This window comes from Magnolia sinica, chromosome 2 (assembly GCF_029962835.1).
Source record: "Magnolia sinica isolate HGM2019 chromosome 2, MsV1, whole genome shotgun sequence".
Classification (NCBI taxonomy): domain Eukaryota; kingdom Viridiplantae; phylum Streptophyta; class Magnoliopsida; order Magnoliales; family Magnoliaceae; genus Magnolia; species Magnolia sinica.
The window spans coordinates 99,419,197-99,441,761 of record NC_080574.1 but is presented as its reverse complement, the minus strand read 5'-3'; the positions used below and the strand labels follow the sequence as shown (position 1 = coordinate 99,441,761).

At 40.2% G+C, this 22,565-nt stretch overlaps 1 long non-coding RNA gene and 2 other non-coding genes across 3 annotated transcripts; 1 reads left to right on the top strand and 2 right to left on the bottom strand.

Annotated features, from left to right (window-relative positions):
- Window positions 1-6,066: 6,066 nt before the first annotated feature.
- Window positions 6,067-6,173, bottom strand: LOC131238121 (small nucleolar RNA R71). The gene has a single exon (XR_009167534.1). It is a non-coding gene; the product is annotated as a small nucleolar RNA R71 (small nucleolar RNA).
- Window positions 6,174-15,782: 9,609 nt separating this feature from the next.
- Window positions 15,783-15,889, top strand: LOC131238074 (small nucleolar RNA R71). Its single transcript, XR_009167494.1, has one exon. It is a non-coding gene; the product is annotated as a small nucleolar RNA R71 (small nucleolar RNA).
- A 5,673-nt stretch (window positions 15,890-21,562) lies between these two features.
- On the bottom strand, window positions 21,563-22,089 carry LOC131229692 (uncharacterized). The gene is made up of 2 exons (XR_009163545.1): window positions 21,969-22,089; window positions 21,563-21,721 (listed from the first exon to the last, which is right to left on the bottom strand). It is a non-coding gene; the product is annotated as an uncharacterized LOC131229692 (long non-coding RNA).
- Window positions 22,090-22,565: the final 476 nt, after the last annotated feature.

Here is a 22,565-nt window from a genome sequence, read left to right as displayed (position 1 = left end):
TCTTCTGAATCGTCAAAATTAAGACGTTGAGACTGAAGATGAGGCGTATCCAGAGATCAGGTGGGCCCTAGATCAGTAAATTGTGGGCTGCAATGACCGTTGGGCTGCTTCTGCAGCGATCCAATGGATGAAATTTTACGTGTACGGTTCATTTATGGTCCTCAGGCCACGTATGGAGTTTTGAACTGATCAGATGGTGGGAACCCTATGATCTTGCATTCTGGACACTTTTCAGGCCACTTGAGCTTCAATTTCTTAATTTTCTTGGATCCCTGGCGTGTAAATCTGTCGATCTTGGTCTCCTAGGGTCCGTCCCATGCTCTGGTGCTTTTAGACCATTAAATCCATGCTTTTAGTACCCTTTTCCAGTCCAAGTTCGTGAATACGCCTTGCAACACAAACATGATTAAATCAGCCATTAGACGGAATTATGCTTGTAGATCCAAGAAATAACTGGGGTCTAATATGCAATATTTGACCCTCAACACAACCCCCAACCAGCATTTTGCTAGTCCCGAGCAAAGTATGCGAAAAATGAATTGGAAATTGCAGAACACATTTTATAAACTCGAGTGATTTTTGAAAACAATCCAGAATTAGAAGTCTACGATTCATGATTGTTGGCATTACTTTCTCCTGAAATCAAGCTCACAGTAAACTTCATAATCAAGTTCAAATATTAATCCCTTAATTAGAACAATTCCAAACACTGAATTCCATGGATGTATAGTCTAATCTCGACTTATCAACATTGAGATTCACCTCTCTATTTAAGGATATTATTGGTAACCAATAAGAGAATTCACGATAACCCAACTTGGCTTACACATTATCTTTTTATTCTTTTAATATTTGTTTTTTTTTTAAAATAACTGTAACACCAAGAAGGGGAATTGAGTCCTCACCTATAGGGAGCAAACCTATGGTAAAGACTGTACACCCAACCTTTTCTTATATCATTCATAGGGAATTAAATCTATACCTATAGGGAGCAAACCTATGGGGAAAACCATTCGCCTAATCTTTTCAATTTCTCAGGTTGGTTCCTTTCAAGCTTAGTGATTACCAACTTAATCCTTCAATATCGAATGAAATCTTAATGTGTAAGCGAGATGTGACATGTAAAATTATGATTCAATCAATGTTTAAAACTTCTAATCATGGATTAATAGTTCTAACTTAACTGAAATCTAACAGATACTGAATCCAAGCGTCTTAATTTTCCTACATCATGTATCTTGAAATTCCAAGTGCCCTGGATGGCTGTCAAAATTCCTTCGAATTCACAAGAAATTCCAGAAAAATTTAAAATTTTCACAATTTTCGCTCAGGACTAAGAAAACACTGATTAGGAAACCTAATCTCCCACCCCCAACCTAAGATCTACATTGTCCTCAATGTAAAAGAAATAGGCATGCAATGCACATGGGACAACAAAAATATAAGAGGAGTGATGGAAAGATAGTACCTGGATGAAAGAATCAAGAGACTTTCCATAGCTATTTACGTAAGAGCGGGTCAGCACAAGAGAGAAACCAACAAAAATAAAATAAAATAAAAAATAACAAAAATGAAATCCTACCTACACCACTTTCGCAGGCACTCTCGATTGCATTTAGCATATGCAACAAGCCTTTAAACCCCTAGGTTACCCCTAGTGGACGAGTTGTAGTCTTGTGAGGGTTTGCAGTAATGTTACCCACAAACATTGAACTAACTAATGATAAAGATGAAATGAAGAGCTGGGTTGCCTCCCAGGAGCGCTAAGTTTACCGTCTTCAGCCAGACAATTAAAGCAACTACCCTAGTCCTAAGAAAACAGGAAACCTACCTATACCTCCATCAGACTAGGAGATCAATCCTGGTAAACGGGATCAGTCAGAGGCACGGACATGTCCTTTGAATCAAATTTCTCGACAAATGTTTTTAATCGATGTCCATTGACTTTAAACTCCTTGCCATTGTCGGGATCTCTTATCTCAACAGCCCCATGCGGAAAAACAGTGACAACAATATAAGGGCCGGTCCAACGAGATCGAAGCTTACCCGGAAAGAGATGTAATCGAGAATTGTACAAAAGGACCTTCTGACCAGGCGTGAATGATTTTCGCAAAATATGTTGGTCATGAAATGCTTTCATCTTGTCCTTGTAAATTCTCGAATTATCGTACGCATCATTCCGGATTTCTTCAAGTTCATTCAATTGAAGTTTGCGTAGCGAGCCAGGTTGTCCAGATTAAAATTAAGATTTTTGATCGCCCAGTACGCTTTATGTTCCAGCTCCACGGGCAGGTGACAAGCTTTCCCATAGACAAGTCCAAAGGGAGACATTCCAATAGGGGTTTTAAAGGTAGTACGGTATGCCCATAAGGCATCGGTCAATCGGATTGACCGATCCTTACGGTCAGGGTTAACCGTTTTCTCCAAAATGTGTTTAATTTCCCTATTAGAAATCTCAGCTTGCCCACTTGTCTCTGGGTGGTACAGGGTGCTCACCTTATGAGAGATACCGTATTTCTTCATTAAGCTCTCAAATGGTTTATTGCAAAAGTGTGAGCCTCCATCACTAATGATGGCTCGAGGCATTCCGAATCGAGAAATGATGTTTTCTTTTAGGAATTTAATGACCGTGCGATGGTCATTCTTTCGACACGGAATCGCTTTGACCTATTTAGTGACATAATCCACGGCGAGTAAAATATACAGTGATGAGTGTCGAATGTTGCAACCCAGACCCCAGTAATTGCCTAATTTTACGAACATGATAAGGTTTAATGCCATATTTTAATCGTGTTTTTATTACAGGATGAAATCAGGAGTGTGTACTGAAAGATGATGTTAAGAACATGGATTTGGCGCTCCAAAATTACCAGAGCACGGGATGGACTCCAGAAAACCAATAGTGAAGATTTTACACGCCTGGGATTGAGGAAAGCAAGGCAAAGGGGCTCGAAAAGGGTCCAGAATGCAAGATCACATGTTTCCCGCCATCCGATCAACTCGAAACTTCGTACACGTGATGGGGACCATAAATTAACCGTACATATTAAATTTCAGCCATTGACGATCTCGGGAAGTGGTCTAACGGCCAGATCAGCCCCTTAATTCATTAAGTGGGGCCCGCTGGATATCTGGATATACATCAATTTTGGTCCTGACGGTGGAAATAATATGAGAAAAAGGATGGACGGTGCAGATTTCTCAAAAACATTACAGTGGGCCCTGTGTATGCAGAGTGTGCATCGTGCACACTTGCACCAGCTGTGCACCGTACCCTTATCTCGGTCAGCGCCAGCGCTGACTCGCGGTTCTTCGTCGCCGCTGCAGCGTCCGCGGAACCGACCGCGGTCGTCGGTTGTGGGGCCCACCTAGTGTCCAAATGGACAATCCAAACCGTCCATCTGCTTCCTGGGGCAGTTATAACCATCGCCTAGATGTCCGTTTGGTTCCATGCATGTGTACAAACGTTGATCGCTGAAAAACACAAAACGGACGGTGAGTTCAAAACTCTATGGGCCACCGCAACTCTAACTCTAAATTGGGCATTCCTAGCCGTTTTTTCATCCTCCATGCAATGGACGGAGTGGATTATTGAAATAATTATCAAAATGGGTCCCACCATTGCCACGGAAGTTGGTTTGACGTCCGCGAAACGCACGGACGCTGCTAGTTTTTGCGGAAATTAGTGGGCCCCACTCGTCAACCTTCCGGAAGATCTGATCCGTCCATCGTGTAGAGGGCTTCGAGAGCTTCAAAACCATGTTGATATTCCTCGCCCATGCGTACACACGTGTGCGGTACAGAGGCCAAAAGTAGACTGCCCCGGGACGTTCAAAACTGAGTTTTTTGAGATTTCTTCTGTGGGCCGCGCTAATGGATCTTCAAAACCACCCATTCTTGACTGAAATTTCGTTCTGAATCCAATGGAAGGGGTGAATTTTCCAAAAAATACCTCTGTGGGGCCCACCGATCACGGCTGTGAAAATTTGTACTCCGAGTCCTTCTACGACTCTGCCACCGACCCCAGCCATCCAGCAGCTATAAAAGGGGAGTTTTGGACGTGGGAAAGACATTCAGAACCAGGGGATTCCAGATCTGGAGCAAGGGAGAGAAGAAAGAGAAGAAAGAGAAGAAAGAAGAGAGAAAGAGATTGTTTGGTTTGACGTTTCTTTTATGAATTTTATTTAATATTTTTTATGGATTTTATGGGTCACTAATCTCTCAGCTAGGGCTGAGATGAAGCCCCTAATTTGATTAGCTCTTGTATTGGTTGATTTACTTTGAATTTCAATTAATTTGTTTCTTTCTTTAAGTGGGCTTTATGGGTTTAAATTCTATACTTCTCCATCTATGAACTTGATTAAAGTATATATATGGATGTTGTTTGGATGCTTATTATAGGTGCTTGTGTCTGATCAAGAACAAGTTTCCTATAGAGGAAGAAACAGGGTGCTTTAATGAATGTACATTCCATGTACCCGACCAAGGATATGGGATATGTCATTCATGGCATTACTTAAAGGAATTAGACAGTTTGTATGCCCGATTAAGGACACAGATTGTGCTTTCTCTGTATAAGTGGTATCAATCTAGATCAAGGTGAATCAACAGACAAAACAAGGGTTAGGATAATTAGGGGTGGATTCGAAAGTCCTAGTGCTCTCTCTCTGATTGAATTTTTTTCCCTGTTCTTAATTAATTGTTTTTCATAAAATTGTGCTTAGTAATTCATTCCATTATTTGTTGGATTAGTTAAGGAGAATCATAGATTTGAATTGTGACGACCAGTCCTCGTGGGAATGATCTCGTAATACGTACCGTATCTGCATCTGATTCGTATACTTGCGAGTTTAAAAATCATTTAAATCGTGTTGGTTTAAATAAAACATCAAGTTTTTGGCGCCGTTGCCGGGGACTGTTTCGGTCCAATTGGATTTAAGATTCTCTCTTATCATAATTCATAGTCTTAGGTTTTTTTACTACCTTTAGGTTAATTTTTTTTAGAAACTAACCTATTTCCTGTTTTGTAGGGACCTGACATAAACTACTAATTTGGTAATCTCTTTCCAAATTTTCTATTTTTTTTCTAATTTCTATTTTTAGAATTAAGGTTTTATTTGTTTTAGAAAGTTTCTATTTCTAGGCTAATTTATTTTATTTTTAGAAATTTCCTATTTTCTAATTCTAGATTCTGATTCTTCTTTCAAGTAACTTTCTATTTTCTAGTTTTAGAAATTTTTTCCCTTTTTAGAAACTAACTTAGTTTTTATTTCTAAGATTACAAACTTTCTTTTTTAGAAATTAATCGTTGCTTAGGATTTTTTTTTTTTTTTCTAGCAGTATTTTAGTAATTTAATTTATTTTTGTTTTCTTTTTGAATTAAGGAAGGAAGCTGCTAAATAACATTGTCTTCAAAAGGAGGAGCTCTCAAATCTTCAGACATTCATCATCTCCTTTTCTCGGGTTCTTCTTTCCAATTCTCGTTTACATAGCTTTCTCTTGTTTTTAGGAATTCATAACTTTTTCCTTTAGTTTTATTCATCTTAGGTTGCATCTTAGTTAGTTTTCTTTCTTATATTGATAACATAGTTTATGCTGGAACGTAGATCTCTGAACATAGAACTAGCACCGTTTGATCCTGAGATTGAAAGAACAATTCGTGAAAGATTGAGAAATAATCCTGTTGAAATGGCGAATGAGATTGAAGTTAAAGCTCTCAAAGATTATTCAGTTCCTGTCCAATTTAATGCGCCTTCATGCATAGTGTTGCCAACCACTACGGCAGAACACTCTGAACTTAAACCTGGAGTCATACAATTGTTGCCATCCTTTTATGGATTGGACAAGGAGGACCCATATTATCATGTGAAAGAATTCTTAAACATTTGCTCCACCTTTAAGTTCCAAAACTTCTCAGACGATTCGATCCGCCTACGCCTGTTTCCTTTTTCTTTGAAGGATAAGGCGAAAGCATGGTTGAATTCTCTAGAAGTTGGATCTATCACTACATGGGACCAACTGTCTAAGAAGTTCTTAAACAAGTTCTTCCCCGTTCACAAAACCAATGCCCTCCGTAGAGAAATTACTAACTTCACACAAAAAGAGGGCGAGCACTTTCATGAATGTTGGGAAAGATGGAAGGACTTGCTTCTTAAATGTCCTCACCATGGTTTTGAGAAGTGGCAACAAGTTCAATACTTCTATGACGGTCTGACACCACAGAACCGTCGCATGGTTGATGCCACCAGTGGAGGGTCATTCATGACCAAAAGTGATGTCGAAGCGTGGAACTTCTTTGAAACCTTGTGCGAAAATTCCCAGAATGGGATTATTCAAATAGAGGTGACAAAAGTCCCCAACCACAAAAGAGAGGTGGTATATATGAGATAGGAGTCATGCCAGAGCTGAGCGCCAAGCTTGATAACCTGACAAAGAAAGTTGATGCTCTGGTATTAAATAATGGACCACCACAAACAGCTCAAGTCGAGGCATATGCCACATGTTCTAGTCCTGCCCATCCTATGCAGTCTTGTCCATCTGGTGCAGCATTCCCAGAACTTCTCTCTGAACAAGTTCATGCTATGAACACTTTTCAAAAATCTGGGAATGATCCTTACTCGAACACATACAACCCAGGGTGGGCTAGACATCCAAATTTCTCTTGGGCAAAAGGACCACAACAAGGAGGACCATCTGGAAATCCTCCTATGCAACCGCACCTCCAAGTTGGCAGTCAACAACCTCAATAGTTTCCACAATATCAACAACTGCCTACACAATCAAGGAAACCATCTCTTGAGGATACACTCCATTTTTTCATGCAGAGTTCTCTCCAATTCCAAAAAGACACCCAACAAACCTTACTGGCCAACCAGCAAAGCTTACATGCAAATGCACAATCCATTGCCAAGCTGGAAGTACAAATGGGTCAACTAGCTGCCACATTGAGTGAGAGAGAGAAGGGCAAGTTCCCTAGCCAACCTGAGGCTAATCCAAAGGGACAGTATGAGATTGGCTCTAATTCCAACCAAGGGCAATATCATGAACATGCCAAATCGATCACTACCCTTAGGTCAGGCAAGCAGATTAATAACAGAATAGAGATGCCTGGGGATGAATCAAATTCTAAAACAGAAGATCAAGATGAAGCAGAGAGCTATACCAATGCATCCAAAGTCCAAAAGCTCTCTGACTCTCCAAGAGCCACTAATGTGCCACCTTATGTGCCCAAAGCACCCTTTCCTCAACGTCTGGCACCAATAAAGAAAAGAAATAACTTTGATGAAATCTTGGATGTGTTTCAAAAAGTGCAAGTCAACATCCCGTTGCTTGACGCTATCAAGCAAGTCCCTGCTTACGCTAAGTTTCTTAAAGATTTATGCACTCAAAAGCGTAAGCAGAATGTTCATAAGAAAGTCTTCCTTGCAGAGCAGCTCAGCTCCATGATTCAACATAACACCCCTCCTAAATTTAGGGATCCAGGAGCTCCCACCATTTCTTGTGGCATAGGAGATCATAAGATCGGGAAGGCATTACTTGATTTAGGGGCGAGTGTCAATTTGTTACCATATTCGGTTTATGAGCAGCTAGGACTTGGTGAGTTGAAACCGACTAAGGTAACATTACAACTAGCCGATAGATCTATCAAGGTGCCCCGGGGTGTTATTGAAGATGTGTTAATCCAGGTTGATAAATTTTATTTTCCAGTGGATTTCATAGTTATAGATACTCAGCCTGTCCAGAATCTTCATAGTCAGATCCCAGTCATTTTGGGTCGTCCATTTTTGGCCACATCTAATGCTATTATCAATTGCAGGAATGGAGTTATGAAATTGTCCTTTGGTAACATGAATATTAAACTCAATGTTTTTAATGCAGGACAACAACCCTCAGATTTGGATGACATATTTGAAGTGGACATGATCAAGAGCCTTGTGCAGGACTCCTTCCGTACATCTTTTGAAGATCCTCTTGAGACCTTCTTAGCACAATCGGGCATGGATTTTGACATTGATAGTCCCATCCATGAAGTCAATGCATTGCTCGACTCTACTCCTATATTGGAGACTGAAAAATGGAGAGCGAAAGTGGAACCTCTTCATCCTTCTGAGACTCTTCCTGACAGCACAGTTTGTAACTCTGAGAAGACAAAGGCGAGCAGGCTGCTTAATATTCTTAGAGCATATAAGGCAGCAATTGAACGGAAGATAGAAAAAATCCAGGTAGTATGCCCCACTGTATGGATGGATCATGCTGTGGTAATATCGCATAACATGCAAAGGAAGCGTGATCCTAACATAGAAGAAGTCGTTCGAGCAGAAGTCCTTAAATTATTTGACGACAGTGTCAGTTACCTTATTTCAGATAGCACAGTTCATGGGAACTCACATCACTTGTCTGGGATCGGTTAATGAAAGTGTTGAGGTAATTTCTTTGGCGGACCCTAGTTATAAAGATTATTTCATTCATGGTCCGTTCTTGTCTGGCTGAAGACGTTAAACTTAGCGCTCATGGGAGGCAACCCAGCCTTTTGCTTTATTGTATTGCTTTTTATTTCATTCATTTTCATTTTTCTTAGTTAGTTACTTTAATGTTTGTGGGTAACATTACTGCAAACCCTCACGAGACTACAACTCGTCCACTAGGGGTAACCTAGGGGTTTAAAGGCTTGTTGCATGCGCTAAATGCAATCGAGAGCACCTGCGAAAGTGGTATAGGTAGGATCTTCTTTTGTTTTTCTTTTTGTTATTTTTGCTTATGTTGATTTCTCTCTTGTGCTAACTCGCTTTTACGTTGAAATTTTCCACAAATTTTGAGAAAGCTTCTTGATTCTCCATCCAGGTATTATCTGTTCATCACTCCTCTTTTATTCTCGTTGTCCCATGTGCATTGCTTGTTTATTTCTTTTACATTGACGACAATGTAGATTTTAGGTTGGGGGTGGGAGATTAGGTTACCTAATCAGTATTTTCTTGGTCTTGAGCAAAATTTGTGAAAATTTTAAAATTTTTTCTGAATTTCTATTGAATTCAAAGTGATTTTGAAGGATAGTTGTGATTTTAACATTATAAGATACATGATGTTGGTAACTAATGACTCTTGGATTCGGCCATCTGCTTGATTTCACAGTCAATTTTGAATTGTTAATCCATGATTAGACGTTGTAAACATTGATTGAGTCATGATTTCACATATCACATCTCGCTTGCACATTAAGTTTTGGTTCGATAACTGAATGATTAACTTGGTAAAAAGAAGAATTAAAAGGCTAAGTCACATAATCTTCACCATAGGTTTGCTCCCTATAGGTGTAGATTTGATTCTCCATAGTTGACTTATAAAAAATTGAGGCGACGAGTTTTCACCATAGGTTTGCTCCCTATAGATGAGGATTTGATTCCCTTCCTTGGCGTACTGTTCATAAAGAAAATCAAAAATATGAAGGCTGAAAGGTTAAGCTACAATTCTGTTGTTAATTACCAATTTTAGCATGCAATTGACAAATTGGATCTTTTAATGATTGTAAGCTGAGATTATACTATACACCTGTGGAACTCAATGTTTAGGAATGTTCTAATTAATGGATTAATATGTTGAACTTGATTATGAAGTTTACTGTGAGCTTGATTTCAGGAGAAAATTCTACTTACCATTCATGAATCTTAGAATTTTCACATCTCAGCTATCTGTTCACAAGTCACTTGAGTTTACGGGAATCGTCTTTTATTTCTAAAATTATTTTTCGCATGTTTTGCTCGGGACTAGCAAAATGCCGGTTGGGGGTTGTGATGAGTGTCGAATGTTGCATCTCAGACCCCAGTAATTGCCTGATTTTACGAACATGATAAGGTTTAATGCCATATTTTAATCGTGTTTTTATTACAGGATGAAATCAGGAGTGTGTACTGAAAGATGATGTTAAGAACATGGATTTGGCGCTCCAAAATTACCAGAGCACGGGATGGACTCCAGAAAACCAATAGTGAAGATTTTACACGCCTGGGATTGAGGAAAGCAAGGCAAAGGGGCTCGAAAAGGGTCCAGAATGCAAGATCACATGTTTCCTGCCATCCGATCAACTCGAAACTTCGTACACGTGATGGGGACCATAAATTAACCGTACATATTAAATTTTAGCCATTGACGATCTCGGGAAGTGGTCTAACGGCCAGATCAGCCCCTTAATTCATTAAGTGGGGCCCGCTGGATATCTGGATATACATCAATTTTGGTCCTGACGGTGGAAATAATATGAGAAAAAGGATGGACGGTGCAGATTTCTCAAAAACATTACAGTGGGCCCTGTGTATGCAGAGTGTGCATTGTGCACACTTGCACCAGCTGTGCACCGTACCCTTATCTCGGTCAGCGCCAGCGCTGACTCGCGGTTCTTCGTCGAAAACGGCAGAGCCGTCCAGCGTCTCCGCAAGCTGACCGCGGTCGTCGGTTGTGGGGCCCACCTAATGTCCAAATGGACAATCCAAACCGTCCATCCGCTTCCTGGGGCAGTTATAACCATCGCCTAAATGTCCGTTTAGTTCCATGCATGTGTACAGACGTTGATCGCTGAAAAACGTAAAACAGACGGTGAGTTCAAAACTCTATGGGCCACCGCAACTCTAACTCTAAATTGGGCATTCCTAGCCGTTTTTTCATCCTCCATGCAATGGACGGAGTGGATTATTGAAATAATTATCAAAATGGGTCCCACCATTGCCACGGAAGTTGGTTTGGCGTCCGCGAAACGCACGGACGCTGCTAGTTTTTGCGGAAATTAGTGGGCCCCACTCGTCAACCTTCCGGAAGATCTGATCCGTCCATCGTGTAGAGGGCTTCGAGAGCTTCAAAACCATGTTGATATTCCTCGCCCATGCGTACACACGTGTGCGGTACAGAGGCCAAAAGTAGACTGCCCCGGGACGTTCAAAACTGAGTTTTTTGAGATTTCTTCTGTGGGCCGCGCTAATGGATCTTCAAAACCACCCATTCTTGACTGAAATTTCGTTCTGAATCCAATGGAAGGGGTGGATTTTCCAGAAAATACCTCTGTGGGGCCCACCGATCACGGCTGTGAAAATTTGTACTCCGAGTCCTTCTACGACTCTGCCACCGACCCCAGCCATCCAGCAGCTATAAAAGAGGAGGGAAAGACATTCAGAAACCTGGGGATTCCAGATCTGGAGCAAGGGAGAGAAGAAAGAGAAGAAAGAGAAGAAAGAAGAGAGAAAGAGATTGTTTGGTTTGACGTTTCTTTTATGAATTTTATTTAATATTTTTTATGGATTTTATGGGTCACTAATCTCTCAGCTAGGGCTGAGATGAAGCCCCTAATTTGATTAGCTCTTGTATTGGTTGATTTACTTTGAATTTCAATTAATTTGTTTCTTTCTTTAAGTGGGCTTTATGGGTTTAAATTCTATACTTCTCCATCTATGAACTTGATTAAAGTATATATATGGATGTTGTTTGGATGCTTATTATAGGTGCTTGTGTCTGATCAAGAACAAGTTTCCTATAGAGGAAGAAACAGGGTGCTTTAATGAATGTACATTCCATGTACCCGACCAAGGATATGGGATATGTCATTCATGGCATTACTTAAAGGAATTAGACAGTTTGTATGCCCGATTAAGGACACAGATTGTGCTTTCTCTGTATAAGTGGTATCAATCTAGATCAAGGTGAATCAACAGACAAAACAAGGTTAGGATAATTAGGGGTGGATTCGAAAGTCCGAGTGCTCTCTCTCTGATTGAATTTTTTTCCCTGTTCTTAATTAATTGTTTTTCATAAAATTGTGCTTAGTAATTCATTCCATTATTTATTGGATTAGTTAAGGAGAATCATAGATTTGAATTGTGACGACCAGTTCTCGTGGGAACGATCTCGTAATACGTACCGTATCTGCATCTGATTCGTATACTTGCGAGTTTAAAAATCATTTAAATCGTGTTGGTTTAAATAAAACATCATCTACCTCAGAAGGAATACAATGAAACCTTAAACATAATGAATCAGTGTAAATGGTAAAAGTAATTAAATTTCGGGGATAAAATTTTCTTTAATGGGGGTAGATTGTAACACCCAGAACTTTTTAATACCCGAGTATTGAAAGTTCTTGAGTGTTACAATGAAGTTTAACTTAGTATGTACCCACAGGCCTGTGAGTGACAGAAGGAGATGACGCTCTGATGCTCATCGTCTGGTACACATCTCCTTAGGATTTGGTCTGGGCAATATTTAAATAAGGATCATCCCAGAAAAAGTTGCGCACCTCGGTGAAGAATTTCTTCTTATCTTGCGCAGTCCACTGTGTCGGTATGGCACCTGTAGCAAGATAATTAGCAATATCAGCGAACCAAGGTGAATGGGAGACTCTGAACAGTTGTTCATCAGGGAACATGTCATTGATATGGGTCGCCTCAAGGGAATCAGAGGTATTAAGGCGAGAAAGGTGATCGGCCACTACGTTCTCTACTCCCTTTTTATCTTTAATTTCCAAATCAAATTCTTGGAGTAGAAAGATCCATCATATCAAACGGGGCTTAGAATCATTCTTCGAAAGAAGATACTTAAGTGCCGCATGATCTGTGTAGATAATGATCTTGGATCCAATCAAGTAGGACCTAAATTTGTCCAAGGCGAACACTACAGCTAAGAGTTCCTTTTCCGTAGTCGAGTAGTTCACCTGGGCAGAATTTAAAGTTCTACTTGCGTAATGAATGACGTAGGGCCTCTTATCTTTTCTCTGGCCTAGGACCGCCCCAAGAGCATAATCAGAAGCATCGCACATAAGCTCAAAAGGAAGGCTCCAGTCGAGTGGCTGCATGATGGGTGCAGTGGTTAACGTGCCCTTAAGCTTGGTGAAAGCTTCCTGGCATTGCTCAGTCCACTCGTACGGAGCATCCTTTTGAAGAAGATTACATAAAGGACGAGAGAGGAGACTAAAGTCCTTTATGAATCGCCTGTAAAATCCTGCGTGTCCTAAGAAGGATCGCACATCTCTGATGTTTTTGGGTGGAGGTAGGTTAGAGATAAGATCGATTTTTGCCTTATCTACCTCGATTCCTTTGGATGAGATGATATGCCCAAGGACAATTCTCTTCTGAACCATGAAATGGCACTTCTCCCAATTAAGTACCAAGTTCTTTTCTTCACATCTTTTCAGCACACATTTAAGACTTTCCAAGCACTTGCTGAAAGATGGACCGTAAACAGAGAAATCGTCCATGAAGACCTCTAGATATTGCCCTACCATATCAGAAAAGATACTAAGCATACATCGCTGAAAGGTGGCAGGGGCATTACATAGTCCGAATGGCATCCTTCGATAAGCAAAGGTGTCATAGGGACATGTAAATGTGGTCTTTTCCTGGTCTTCAGGGGCTATCTCTATCTGGTTGTAGCCCGAATACCCGTCAAGAAAACTGTAATAGGAATGACCAGCTAACCTTTTCAGGATCTGATCAATGAATGGTAAAGGAAAGTGATCTTTCCTCGTGACGGTATTCAACTTCCTGTAGTCAATGCACATTCTCCAACCAGTAGTGACTCTAGTTGGCACGAGTTCATTATTAACATTGGCTACGATGGTGATTCCGGACTTCTTAGGGACCACTTGAGTTGGACTCACCCATTGACTATCAGATATAGGGTATATAATACCCACATCCAATAGTTTAAGAACCTATGCCTTAACCACTTCCTCCATGTTTGGATTTAGTCTACGTTGTGGTTGCCGAGCGGTTTTTGCATTATCCTCAAGATATATGCGGTGAGTACATATTGAGGGATCGATTCCCTTGAGGTCCGCTATCGTCCATCCCAGGGCTCCTTTATGCTCAATGAGAGTAGATATGAGCATACTCTCCTGTTCTTTCTCCAGGTGGGCAGAGATCACCACTGGGTATGTCTCATCTTGACCCAAATAGGCATATTTCAAATCAGAGGGCAAAGGTTTTAGGTCAAGCTTCGGCGGCTTGAGGTTAGACGGTAGAGGCACTACATCGGTTTGTGGTAATTCTTCAAATTGTGGCCTCCACCGGTTAACTTCAAGTACCGGTGTAGTATCAAGCAAGACACACGTCTCCCTGAGCATGTCATCATCAAAATTATGGGAGTGGGCCAGGCATGTCTCTAGATGGTCGGAGGATAAGGTCAGTGGTGTCGTATCTTCCACGAAAGAGTCAATCATGTTAATGTCGTGAAAATCGTCATCATCCTCTGAGTTGCTGCCGTTATTGAAAAAAATGTTTGACTCCAATGTCAAATTTCCAAAAGACATAGTCATGACACCATTCCTGCAATTGATAATTGCATTTGACGTGGCAAGGAATGGGCGACCAAGAATGATGGGAATCTAAGTGCTCATGTTATTGATGGGTTCGGTGTCCAGGATGATAAAATCTATAGGGTAGTAAAATCTATCAACCTGGACTAACACATCCTCAATTATCCCTCTTAGTACACGAACAGAGCGATCAGCAAGTTGTAGTGTGGTTAGGGTGGGTTTTAATTCACCCAAACCTAACTGTTTGTATATCGAGTAGGGAATCAGATTGACGCTCGCTCCTAAGTCAATAAGTGCGTGATCAATTCGATGGTTCCCGATTACACATGATATGGTTGGGCTACCGGGATCCTTGAATTTCTGTGGCACGTCTTGCTTCAGGATGACACTCACTTTCTCAGTCAAGAAGATTTTCTTTTGAATAATTTTTCATCTTTTGGTCGTGCATAAGTCTTTCAGGAATTTGGCATATGAAGGTATCTGTTTAACGACATCAAGTAGAGAAATGTTGACTTTCACCTGTTTCAACACCTCTAGGATATCCTGAGAGTTAGAGAGAGGTTTTGGTGAAACCAACCGTTGGGGGAATGGAGCAACTGGCTTTTCTAGAAGTTCCGGTTCTACTTTTTGTGGGGCATCACTGGATCCATCATTGATGTCCTCTTCTGGTTCTTGAGGCTTTTCGGGCCTAACCGGAAGAGTTTTATCAATGATCTTCCCACTCCTAAGAGTGGTGATGGATTTAGCATGCCCCATCTGATTTGAAGAGCTGGGATCATTAATCTCGTACTGCGGTTTAGGATTGGGGAGAGGTTGTGCAGGAAGCATCCCCTTTTCTATAACCATCATACGAGAATCTATCTTTTGCATAAAATCTGTAATTCCCCGCATTGCCTGAGCCAGCTCTTGTATGGGATTTTGAACCGATTCCTCTTGAGGTTTCACTTGATTTGGATTTTGATTGAAGAAACCTGGAGGAGTCGCCATTTGTTCATTCCTCCAACTAAAGTTTGGATGATTTTTCCAGCCAGGATTGTATGTATTAGAGTTAGATCCAGTAAAAGGTCTTTGATAGTTGTTTACGGCATTGGCTTGTTCATTCAACACTCCTCGAAAGGCAGGTATTGTAGGACAGTTTTCAGTTGTGTGAATGTTGCAATCACAGATGCCGCAAACAATTTCATTGACCTTATCCTTCTTTCCTTCCATGGCCTCAACTTTCCTTATGAGCGTAGTCACTTTACACTTGAGATCATCCTCTTCTTTCAAGAGATATAATCCACCTTTCTCCTTTAATTGAGTCGGCCTAGACGTGGTGTTCGACTTTGGGTAATAGTCCCAAGATTGTGTTTTTTCAGCTAGACTGTCAAGGTAGTCCCATACCTCGTCAACATCTTTATTAATGAACTCTCCATTACACATTGTCTCGACCATTTGGCGCATGGAAGATGTCAGTCCATCGTAGAAAAAATTTGTAATGCGCCACGTTTCAAATCCGTGTTGTGGGCATGAACTAACCAAATCTTTGAACCTTTCCCAACATTGGAAGAATGTTTCATCTTCCTTTTGGGCAAAGTTCATGATCGCTTTTCTGAGGGTAATCGTTTTATGATGTGGGAAGAATTTTTTTATGAATTCCCTCTGCATGTCGTTCCATGTGCCAATGGATCTAGGATGCAGTGAATGTAACCACGTCTTAGCTTTCTCTTTTAAGGAAAAAGGAAAGAGTTTCAGCCTAATTGTATCCTCAGATACATTAGGAAAACATAATGTAGCTATAATCTCATCGAACTCTTTCAAATGTAAATATGGACTCTCTGATTCAAGTCCATGAAATTTGGGAAGGAGTTGGATAACTCCTGGCTTGATGTCCATTTGTCCTGTGTTTTCAGGAAAAATCATGCATGAGGGCGTACTCACTCCCGCCGGTTGTAGATAATCTCGTAAAGTACGAGGCGGGGGTGCCTGTTGCACCTCATTCTCATCTTGGGTATCCTCCACCCTGGGTGGAAGTAGAGGAAGTTGGTCTTCAGCCATAACTTCACTTAACTCAGGGGATTTCGAGTGGTGTCTAGTCCTGCGATGGATAGTCAACCCCTCAACCAATCCTCCTTCAGTCAAGAGACGTCGAGTGTTGTCACGGGCCCACTTGGGCATGAAACACTCGCAGCCCTCAATCAAATTCAAAGCCTAATCCTAAGAAAGGAAAAGAAAATCTAAAAAGAAAGAGAGGGAGAGTTTGGAAAGAAATTACCAAATTGAGGCCCCTAAGTTAAGGACCTGCAAAATAAAAATAAAAATAAGTTAGATTCTAAAAAGGAGAAGAACAATCCTTTAAAAGACAGGTAGCAGTAAACTGATTTCTAAAAGAAAGTGAAAACTTCTAAAATAAATTAGAAAAGTCCTAAACTAGAAAGTAAATTGCTAAAAGAGAACTGAAAAATAGGAAGTAGAGAAGAAGCTTACCGAATTAGAAATTTCTATCTTAAAGGCCTACAAAATAGGAAGGTTAGTTTCTAAAAAAAAATTCTAAAAATAAATTAGGAAATAAATTAGATTTTAAAAGAGTTAAAATTAGAAAGTTACTAAAATAAAAATAGAAAGTTAATTTCTAAAAAGGGAAAGAAATAACCTAATTTCTAAAAATAAACTATTTCCTACAGAAGGAAGGATACTAGAATTAGAAAATTTCTAAAATTTAAACCCTAATTCTAAAAATAGGAAAAAGTAGAGAGATTAGGAAGGAATTACCAATTGAGAAACTTATGTCAAGATCCTATAAAACAGGAAACAAGTTAGTTTTGAACTCAAATAAAAATAAAAAAACTAAGGTTAGTAAAATCCTAATCTTAAACTAATCCTAAAACCAATTAATTTCAAAAAATCGTAACCGTCAGTCCCCAGCAACGGCGCCAAAAACTTGTTCACTCCCCAAGTATAGGGTTGTGATGTAGTAATAAACTCGGTAAGACCGAGGTCGAATCCACAGGGACTGATACCTATACGTTATCTGAAACCAAGTAAAAACTAGAACTAGACTAAAATGTGATCTAACCAAATAGAATTTTAAGGAATAATTGTGGAATAATTATCTAAAACTTTAAGGAATTCAGAGGAAAGAAACTAGGGATTCAGAGGATCCACTTGTAGAGATCAGGGAGATCTTATGCCTGCATCAAGGATTATGGAATTCAAACTGAACTCACTTGATCTGGTTTTCAAGAGATGAAAGGTATATGAATTAGAATGGATTCCATCATCTAGCCATGCCCAGGAGACAAAGCAGCAATAGGATTAAACTAATTACCAACCAATCAACATTGTATGAAGATCAGGAAGGGTACTGTCATCCTACCATGCCCATGGGACAATGATGAACAACAGGGGTTCCTGACTTCATAAACATTAAAAAAAAAAACTCAAAATCATTGCAGATCCATTGTAATTTCCGTCACAACAAACCCTTAAAAATAACTGAAAGTATTCTTTTTAATTTGAATAAGAATCAATATCAGTCCATCTAAACAATAGGCACAAGCAAAGTTTGTCCCATCAGACTACAAGCTTCACCTCTTAGCCCTAGCTAAGAGGTTTAGCCACACATGGGCATGATGTGGCTGAACTTAGAAATAAAAAAAAAAGAAAGAATAGAATGAGAACCAGATTTCTCTCTCTAGCCACGTTCACGTCCGTTCCTTCCCCACGTTCAAGCCTTCAAAACCGAGCCCAGCAGCCGAAAACCCACCTGCTGCTTCCCACGGCTCAGCAGCAGCCAACCCCGTTCCTCTTTCTCTCTCCCTGACGTGCAGCAGCAACCACAGACGAGCTCCCTGTCTCCCCACGCTGCCTGACTTTCTCTCTCACGTTCCTCCCCTTTTCCTTCTCCTTTCTCTTTGTTCTTATAGGCTGATACAGCCGGGCCCCAGTTCTCACGCAGCAGAGGTCGTGTTGGAGACGGTGCTGAATGGCTTCCGCAGCTACAGCCGCTTCACACCTTTATGTAGCAAAACTTGGGGCTTCAAAAACTCCTGATTTCCTTGAATTTTGTCCGTGAAATCAATGTCTCCTGGGACTTTTCTGGCTGAAATTTACGATGGACGGTTCAGATCATCCGTCCGATCGCTCCCACGAGTGCACAATCCGCTGCAAAAACCGGACGGCTTCCGGTTGCGAAACAGAGTGCATTATGCACTCTCGCTGTCTGATGGTGGGGCCCACAAAGCTTTTGTTTTGGGAAATCCACTCCGTCCACTGTATTCTGCTCCAAAAACCAGGAGGGAGTCACTGTTTTTAGATCCAAATCGGTGTGGTCCATGGATGCTTTTATTCAGCCGTCCGTCGTCCGTTTTAATGCTCGAAACCAATCTCCGGTGTCGGTTGACATTCATCCACCTAGGCCTGAGTGATAGGGGGCACGTGCGTCTTATAGACGGTCTGGATCTGCCCTTTGATGCGTGGTGGGGCCCACAAAGATTCGTCTGCACGTCCGTGTGCGGACGCTGGAAGAAAGAGCTTCGGTGTTGAAGAAGAGTCTCGGTTAGAGACGATTTGAATTTTCTTTTAATGCCGTGCACGGCTAGTGCACTTATGCACCATGCACATCTGCCTCATATGGGATCCACATATGATGTTCGCGAGAAATTTGTACCGTCCATCTTCTGAATCGTCAAAATTAAGACGTTGAGACCGAAGATGAGGCGTATCCAGAGATCAGGTGGGCCCTAGATCAGTAAATTATGGGCTGTAATGATCGTTGGGCCGCTTCTGCAGTGATCCAATGGATGAAATTTTATGTGTACGGTTCATTTATGGTCCTCAGGCCACGTATGGAGTTTTGAACTGATCAGATGGTGGGAACCCTATGATCTTGCATTCTGGACACTTTTCAGGCCACTTGAGCTTCAATTTCTCAATTTTCTTGGATCCCTGGCGTGTAAATCTGTCGATCTTGGTCTCCTAGGGTCCGTCCCATGCTCTGGTGCTTTTAGACCATTAAATCCATGCTTTTAGTACCCTTTTCCAGTCCAAGCTCGTGAATACGCCCTGCAACACAAACATGATTAAATCAGCCATTAGACAGAATTATGCTTGTAGATCCAAGAAATAACTGGGGTCTAATATGCAATATTTGACCCTCAACAGAAAGTAACAGATTGATGTTTCCATCTTTACTTCAACTTGAAAGTAACACATTTCCAAGAGATAACAAGTCACCTCCAAATGCATAAACAATATAATTATGATCAAATGGTAAGAAAAATCTCAAGAATCTGTCATAGCTTACATTTCAAATGCATAATATGCTTCATGTTACATTCATGGGAAAAGGTCATTGGGATGAAGAATGAAAGAATCAACTCATTTTTGACTTGCTAAATCTTTTCCTTATTAAGGGACATCATAAGGGGCTTAAATTAAAGGGCATTTAGAAAGTATGGCCGTATGTCTATATCCCTGAAAATAGGGCTCAACTCCTATAATAATTCGTGATCATTTTGAAATGTTGGTGACTCATGTCATCACATTTGGGACTCAGATTCGCCCTTCGACATAGGTTGCTTCATGGATGGTCTAGATCTCTAAAATTACAACAATTGAGCAATTCTAACCATCCAATTAATGGTGATCAAATGGTGGTTACAAGTAAAATAATAAATGGTCCATATTCCTAGGGCAAGATCTGATGGTAAATATCATGTTCTCAATGTACTTATAGGCAGTGCTCATCCAAAGCTTGGATAAGAGATTTGGATGGTTTGGGTTGCCGTAAAACTATTCTATATACAATTGAAGAGTCACCAATATTTTTTAAATGATCATGAGCTATAGTGGGATAGCTCATCAAAGAATCTAAAATTTACAACTGTTTCACCTCTCCCCTCTTGGACCATTTGCATGTTGCTTCCTCTCTCAATGTGCTTAAACATGCCATCTCTACCAATTGTAATAAGTTGAGTTATTTGATACTCTTGCAAAGTGTGATGGTTGATACCTAGGCACCACATGTTAACTCAAAATCAGGTTATTGATAGTTCCTCATCCCAAAATCAGATTGATCAAATTATCCTAATCGATGATTAATAGACATGTTCATTGAATCTGGATAGTTGACTATTTTTCATTTCCCCTGTCCATCAAATATTGACCAAGAAGTAGGTAAAGAAATCAAATGTGTCATTCTTGATATATGATCCATCTAAATTGGGCCCCACTTTCTTCTTTCATGCCGGACCATCTCACTTTGTAGCAGTATTGTAACAATTTCAAATGGTGTTTGTTTTCCTTTTCATTGCACTGATGAATTACTGAGGTTTTCTTGGTTCTTGCAGATTGGGTGAGCTCTTTGTCACCCCCTTCATTAAAGAAATACAGACAGTTGTATTTTCTCACCTTCTATTATCAATGACAAGTATTTTTGTAATGTTTTGACACAATATATGCTGTATGTATAAGTTGGGTTCTTCCTAACAGTTATTGATTTTTTATTTTCCCTTTTCTCTATTTCAATGTGTTTAGTGCAGAATGCTAGTACAATTTTACCATGCAGTGAGTTCTGATGCAGACATGTTGCAGGTGTGCAAGATCCGGACTGCTTGTCTAGCCGGCCTACCATGAAGAGGCCATGGTCCAAAAAGTAGGTGGAGTGGGCAATCCTAACTGTTTGATCAGGGTTGAAAAGTGGGTGGTAATGATTTTCTTTCCTCAAATCCAATTATAAAATTCTAATCAGCTTGACTTTTGGGCCATGACAGTTCATGGTAGCACCTGCAGGATGAGCTGCACGAGAACTGTGGCCATGTACAAGTAGTTTTTGTTTCTTGTAGAACATGTGGAGCAAGGTTCGTCTTGGATTCCATGAAACCTGACCTGGTTTGACAACTTGAGTCAGAATTGAAAATATAGGGTGACTCGGCCCAGTTGCAAGTTGACTCGGGATTGCATGAGTTGGCGGTCCTTTACCAGTCTTAAAACCATGCCCTGGGGCATATAAAACATAATGTGACCCATCCACGACATGGGTTATTGCATAATTACTATAATTCTGTATGAATCATCCCACATAGATGTTTAAATCATCTGTCTGAACTATGGTAGTCTTGCAGGGTACGAAGCTAAACTTCCTTGACAATGCCATGGTTTTTACTTCTCTTTTTCCGTTTTTGTAACTACAATACTATGGAATAAGGAATCAGAAGCTACAACTTTATAATTTTTACAAATTCAATGGATGGATTGGATTGCACAGCCAAGATAATAATTACAAGTACATGATAGTAAGAACTTATAGAAGTTTTTATTTGCCATTGTCACATGCATCTTCCTTTAACATGTATGAAGTTCTTAAGACATTCCTGGAGTTGAGACTGGAGATGGTGCACCATCTTGAGTTAGTCCTGCAATTTCTTTGAGTGGCTTCCACATGACTTTTCTCTTGTAATCGTTTATATGCAATGTAGGTATTTAAATGAAGGTTTTAAAAGAAGTCAATACCCATACTTTAAATCCAACGATGTTCCTTGTTTAAGCCACCTCGAAAATTTTGGATCAATGGCATTGTTTGATGCCACATACATCATACTAGGCCCAGCTACCATACAGTCGACTTCATGTGATCTTTCCCAAAGTGTAACAAAATAAGTGTTTTTCATGAAATTTCTTGTGCCAAACGGACCCTTACCCAGTTTCCACATTCAGCAATGACCTTGACTTTGGGATGGAGGCTGGGAAGCAATGCAAGGAACTATAACTCTGCTTTGGATAGAACCTAAATGCACCAAATCATCATCATCATCATCATCATCGAGCCTCATCACAACTAGATAGTACTTATATTGTTCTATGGGACTTTTGCTGCAAAATTCTTCAAAATTTTACTTTTTACCATAGAATGCTTGGAAAAGAAATTCCAAGGAGATGCTTTTCAAGAGGAAAGTATCAAAATGCACTTGATTAGTTTTTTTTTTAATTTCTTTAAAAGGCAGTAAAGTTGAAAATTGTGGGGCCCATGTGGTGTTTGCATAACATCTAATCCGTCTAAAATGTGAACCCCAACATGGTATTCACATTAAAAAAAATCTGATAGACTAAATCACTAGATGGAATACAAATGAATTTGATGGTTTTGAGTGATGTTTAAAGTTTTATAGTCTGGCCAATCTTATCATTAGATTCCATAAATTTTTGGCCCGTACGATTATATCATTACTCGATGCATCTGTTGGACGAGTTAGATGTCAGACATATACCTCAGGGCCCCCCAATTCTCAATGCACTA